The following is a 6,013-nucleotide window of genomic DNA, read 5'->3' on the forward strand; positions in this document are numbered from 1 at the left end:
AATGAAACTAAGTAATTGTTCTGGTCTGAATCAACCTGCACCCGTCATCTGTTTTGGCTTATGGGGAACAGTTAGCAAGTTTAAAGAGAGAATTCTCCATGCAGAGTTCCTGAAACCAGTTCCCAATTGCCAGGCCCTGACTGCCTGCTGCACTCTATTTGGGGCTAACTCGCTCAGCAGCCCTGTACCCTACTACCCAGAAGAGCCTCCTTGCCCCATTGCAACTCCAGAATTCCATGCCCTGATGGGGACAGTGCTGGAGGGGACAGTCCCTCTGGCGAAAGGAGCCTCCAACCCTCTGGACTGTTTATTTCATCTTAAAAGCAAGGGGTGTGGTTCAAAAAGAGGTGCTTTATTTTAGGAAGGTGACCTAAGAAACACTAGTGAAGAGATGCAGAGGAGCACAGCTGGCACAGGCGAAGAGTAGGGCTGGTCTACCCAAGGTTCGAGGACTCAGGGACCCTTTCAGGAAGAAGAGAAACAACCACAGAAGAGTATGCTTTGTGTCTGGCTGTCCTGGATGAAGAGGAGGAAGGGTTGGTTGGCGCAGAAGCTGGGCAGGAGACAGCTGTCTCTTCCCATCAGATCTACAGTGACTGCCGCCTCAGTGCCCTCCTTGTTCACCTCCACCAAGGCCTAGTGCACCACCTTGGACAGGCACAGTTCCCGCTTGGACGACATCCTGAGAAGTCAGCTGTGACCTGGTCGAAGGCAAGGGTCATGCCCAGCCCCCCTAGGATGGCCTCCAGGTCATAGTTCTCCTCCAGCATAAACCTGGGGAGCAGCACAATAACTTTATGCTCATCCATCATGTCCATCCAAGTCCACTCCATGAACTTCTCATAGGTGAGTGCGCTCTCCACCTGGACAAAAGGAGGAAGGACAGTACGTGAATTGAGCTCAGAACAGGGACAACAGGCCAGTGGGCACCAGGAAGCACCCATGGGAGGTGTAGCAGGAAGAGTGGACACAGTCAGAGGGCACCTGGAGAGTGGGTCGGAGAAAATGGGATGGGGCTATGGCCTATGTGGGTGTTGCTGTAGCAGAGGTGGGCAGGGCTACAAGTAAGATGGGCGTGGTCACAACAAAGAAGGGTAGGATCATAATGGTATGGGCCTGGTTATGCGGTTGAGGGGAGGGAGAATGCGGATGTGGGTGGGGCACATAAATGATGAGGCAGGGCATAGTCACTCTGGGTGGGGATGAGTGCATGAGGGGGTAGATCTAGGACATGGAAGGAGGAGGGTTTATGCAAATAGAGGCAGAGTGTGGATGTGGAGAGGCATGGCATAGTCCCAGAGGGGCAGATGAGGGTGGGGCCAGTATGCAAAGGGGCGTGGCCTTCACAAAGAGGGAGGGGCAAAGGCTCAAAGGGGAGGAGCAAACCATGGTCCCTGCCAGCAATGGGGCCATCACAGCCACTGTCCCTGCATCCTCACCATCTTCAGGTCCCTGTCCTCTTCCGGGAGCATGATGATCATGTTCAGCTCTTGGCCCGCATAGGGCAGCACCAGGATCTGGGTGAAGATCTCTTTAATGTAGGTCATTTTAAAGGTGTCTGACTGGTACATCATCTGCACTGGCTTGCTCACATTCTGGAGGGACAAGGAGAGATCATGGAGCAGTGCCTTGGGACCCCAGACACAGCCAGAGCACACAGACTAGCTGCTCTGGGGCTTTAGCAAGATCAGACATACCCTTAACACCAACCCCTATTCAGAGCTTTACATAGGCCCCCCATGATATGGCTGAGCTCAGTATCCAAATGTGGGGATGTGGGGATGTCCCGTGTCTGCTCCTTACATGGCTGATGTTCTTGGGGACCTCACAGAACCTCCTGTCTGACACATATTGCCATAGTCAGGTGGGACCTGGGCCTGTACCAGAGGTGGAGGCCCTAGGCTGTGTAGGATGCAGGAACCACCTTTGAGATCCCAGCATGGGGTGAGGATGACAGAAAGTCCCCAAGGTAAGCAGGGAATGGGGGGGCTCCACAGGCCCACTAAGGCCATATAAAACTCATTCCCTTAGCCACTATCAGCAGGCTTTACCTTGATGACTTTGAAGGGTCTTTCCTTGGTATCCTTCTGCTTAAATGGACTTTCTCAGTTTCCTTTGAAGTAGATGGCATTGGCCAAAATCAGCGCAGTCTCTGAGTTAACCGTACCAGGCTCCAGCAGCTCAGTAATCTTGCCTGAAAAGAAGAAAGGTTCGCTTAAGGGAACCCCATCACCATCACTACCTCAGTCAGTACAAGAAATGACCCCTGTGAACATCAGATAAAAGAAGAGGCATTTCACCTTCTGTCTTCTGGACAACCCAGGAGTTGATGTGATTCCGGGACTCCTCAATGGCTTGAGCAAAATCCAGCTCTTCCATCTTGGCATGGTAAAATTTGAGGCAGGAGTCCTTGAATGACTGGGGGACACAGGCATCTCTGGATTGCTCTGTGAGGATCCCCACACAGATACCCTCATCATCCTACCACTTCCTCTAGGAAAGTACTCATAAAAGTGAGGGATGAAATGGGGGAGAGGAGGTCCAGTACCATGGCAAAGTGAGGAGGGCTGTTTCCTTGCATACAACCAACTCAGGATCAATCCCAGGGATCCCCTAAGGTCTCCTGAATTACCTAAGGTCCCCAAGTCTGCCAGGAGTGATTTCTGAGAATAGCACCAAGAGACAACCCTGAACATAGAGGCCAGGAGAAGCGCTGAGCATGGAGGTTGTGGCCTCATAATCAAGAATAATGAATTTGAAAAATAAACTTTGGGGACTGGAGAGAAGGCACAGGGATGGAAATATCCTTCTTGCCTTGAAATATCCTTCTTGGCCTTGCACGTAGCCACCTCCAGTGGGGTCCCCAGCATCATAAGATTCCCCTGAGTGCCACAAAGGGTGAACCTGGAAGGCGACTTGGGTCATCAAAGGGTCATCCAGACACCAAGACTCAACTGTGGACCTGGCTGAATGGCAACCACCAGGAGGAGCCTCAGGGCCCTGGGAAACCCAAAATAAAGTGAAAAACTAAAGCTGCTTCTCAAAAAGCAGCAAAAGTTTTTCATGGGCAAAAAGCAAAACTAAACAAAACCAACAGGCCAGAGAGTGTTATCAGAGCAAAGAGTAAGAGCACTGACTCAATCTCTCTCGCTGTCTCTCTCTGTCTTGATGTCTCTTGCTCTGTCTTGATGTCTCGTTGTCTCTCTCACACCTCTCCCTCTGTATCTCTCTCACACACATACATACACATACACATGGGGTATATCTGTGAATCACTTATTGTGAAGTTGTGCCATGCTCCCATCTGTGTCTGGCTGAACTGGAACAGGCATACATGGGACCTGTGACAAACACCAAACACCATGGTGGCTTGTCAAACAACCAAAGGCATATTCTGGTACCAAGTACATTGCCGAGCTGAAACACCAGAGGTGTTTCAGGTGAATGGACTAGACCCACCTCTCACCCACTTCTCCCCTTTCACTTCTCTTCCCTTCTCAGGGCACACACAGCAGCAATTAGGGTCAGGAAATCATAAGTCTTGGCCCCAAAGAGACGGTTGGCCATCGTGAGTTGGTACTGGGTACCTGGCTTATTTATGGCAGCCATGATGTCCTGGAAGCCCTCATGCATGTTGCCTCTGACCCAGTGGAAACTGAGGACCTGTGGCCACACAGACACAGACAGCGGTTAGCAGTGTTGACTCTTCCTGGCCCTGAACCTCAAGTGTTGCACAGAGGACCCCCATGGCCAGCCCCAAGCACTGAGTTCTGTAGAGCCAGCTGCAGGCCAGGCCTTCCCATAGTGCATGGGCAGCTCCCCACTCTACTAAACTTGAGGTGTGCTCTGACCTTCCTGATGCCACATTTGCCCTATTTACTGACCACTGCTCTCATATGAGGAGCTCACGGCATCCCCCCTATAGCTCCATGGAAGGCTTGGAAAACCACGACACATGTGCTTGTCAGAAAAGAAGGCCTCAAGAGGGTGTTTCAGGATCTGGGGGTTGTCTACACCCTTTCTCTTTACTGGGGGCTATGTAGCCACTGAACCACCCCAGCAGAGTTCAGGACATAAAAGAACACAGAAAAGGAAGCAGTCTGGGAAAGGACAGAAGAAGACAAGGAGCTCTGGGGAGAGGGAGCAGGGATGTTGGTCAGAAGGCTGAGGCACTGACTTACCTGTTACTAGAGGCTCAGGTGCCTGTCTCCAGAATGAAAGAAGCCACAAATTTCCCATGCATATTTTTATTTTTGTTTTTTTTTTTTCCGGTCACATCTGGTGACACTCAGAGGTTATTTCTGGCTATGGGCTCAGAAATCGTTCGACCATATAGGACTCCAGGAGATCCAACCCAGGTTCATCCTAGGCTAGTATGCACAAAGCAGAATCTTTATTGCTTGCGCCACTGTTCCAGCCCCTCCCATGCATATCTTGGAGAGGTGTGGAAAAGTGAGAGTCCCCACAAGAAATAAATTCTCAAACACAGAGAAACGATACCTATCACCTAGAAAGAGGGGTAGCTTGGAACCAACAGGACAGACAACAGCCCTGAGTGAGTGCTGTTATGTGAGAGGATCTTGGGTGGCTAACCAGCCCCCAGAGATATGAGGGGCTCTGCCAGGACCAGGGTGGCCCCTTCTCCCAAGCCCCATTTCCCATCAATAGCACTTTATGCCTAATATCAGCTAAGTGCCCACTGAGACTGTAGGTTCATACCTGGGACATCTGTTCTGAAGTGGTGCCCTGGGCCCCCAGGTAGACCATAGCCAGGGCAGAGGAGATGCTCACGGGGGAGAGGAACATATTGGTGGAGCTATCCTCCCCCAGCTTCTTCAGAAGGCCCAGGGCAAAGGTGGTATTAGCTTCCAGGACGGCAGCCATGTCTGCAAGCCTGTGAGAGTGAGGTAAGTCACGCTCCCTCCCTGCCACCCAAGACACCATGATGCAGTGGCCCAGGGGATACCAATCTCTGGACTTCTTTGGAAGATTCCCATGATCCCCAAAATAGGATTCCAGCAAAAGAGAGGGAAGCCTAGAGTTGAGATCAAAAGTAATCCATGAAACCCCAGGATAGAGAAGCCCTCACTCAGTTTCTGAGAAGCCTCTTTCAGAAGACATCCCAGGCCCTAGTCCAAGCATCCAGGTCCTGCCATTGCTACAGAAAAGAAGCTGGGCCCAGAGCCATTACACAGTGGAGAGGGCATTTGCCTTGCATGAGGCCAACCCAGGTTTCTTTTCTGCAGTCTATAAAGTCTGATCCAAAGGAGGAATTTTTGAGTGCCAGAAATACTCCCTGAGTGCCACCTGGTGTAGATTTAAAAAAAACACAATAACAAGAATTTGGAGTGTGTTGTATGAATATAAAATAGTCTTAGGTTGAGGTGAGGCCTTTCTCTGATCAGCACCTTTACCCCTTCAACCAGTGAGTGTGAAAGCACAGGACAACAGTGTAGAAAGTCACAGAACTGTCTAGAAAAATGGCTCAGGGTTCTCAAAGTCTCTTTGTTTTGAGGATCCTCTGTCCTGAGAGCCAATAAACTTTCTTTCTTTTAACTTGTTTCTGCTTCTGGAGAGTTTATGTTGAGCAAAGGGCTAACTATGGCTACAATGGAAGGAATGATACACAGGTGGTGGAATGGGTGTTGAGATATAGAATGCCAGAAATGATTAGATAAGGAACAATTCTATAAACCACAGTGTCCAAAAATGAAATTTAATTTTTTTAAATTGAAGACTTTTTTTTAATAATAGAGGCTTAACTCCTATCTCCTGCCAAACCAAAATATATGATGATATGCTTCTGGCCTAAAATTGTGCAGATACTACAATTCAGCATTTCCAACCAGATGCCATGTACTGCCACTATGGTCATGTTCAGTAGGAACATCTCAGGAGCCCTGTGTCACTCATGCACTAGATCCAGGTGAGATTCCTAGATGCCACTTTTCTATTAGTGACATCTACAGAAGGGTGCCTGAAGCCCTTCAGCAGGGGTGTCTCAAGTTCTCCT

General features: G+C 49.8%; 1 pseudogene; it reads right to left on the reverse strand.

Moving 5' to 3' along the window:
* Positions 1–465: 465 nt before the first annotated feature.
* LOC125995952 (serpin B6-like) lies at positions 466–4,889 on the reverse strand (annotated as a pseudogene).
* Positions 4,890–6,013: the final 1,124 nt, after the last annotated feature.

Source organism: Suncus etruscus, chromosome 18 (assembly GCF_024139225.1).
Source record: "Suncus etruscus isolate mSunEtr1 chromosome 18, mSunEtr1.pri.cur, whole genome shotgun sequence".
Classification (NCBI taxonomy): domain Eukaryota; kingdom Metazoa; phylum Chordata; class Mammalia; order Eulipotyphla; family Soricidae; genus Suncus; species Suncus etruscus.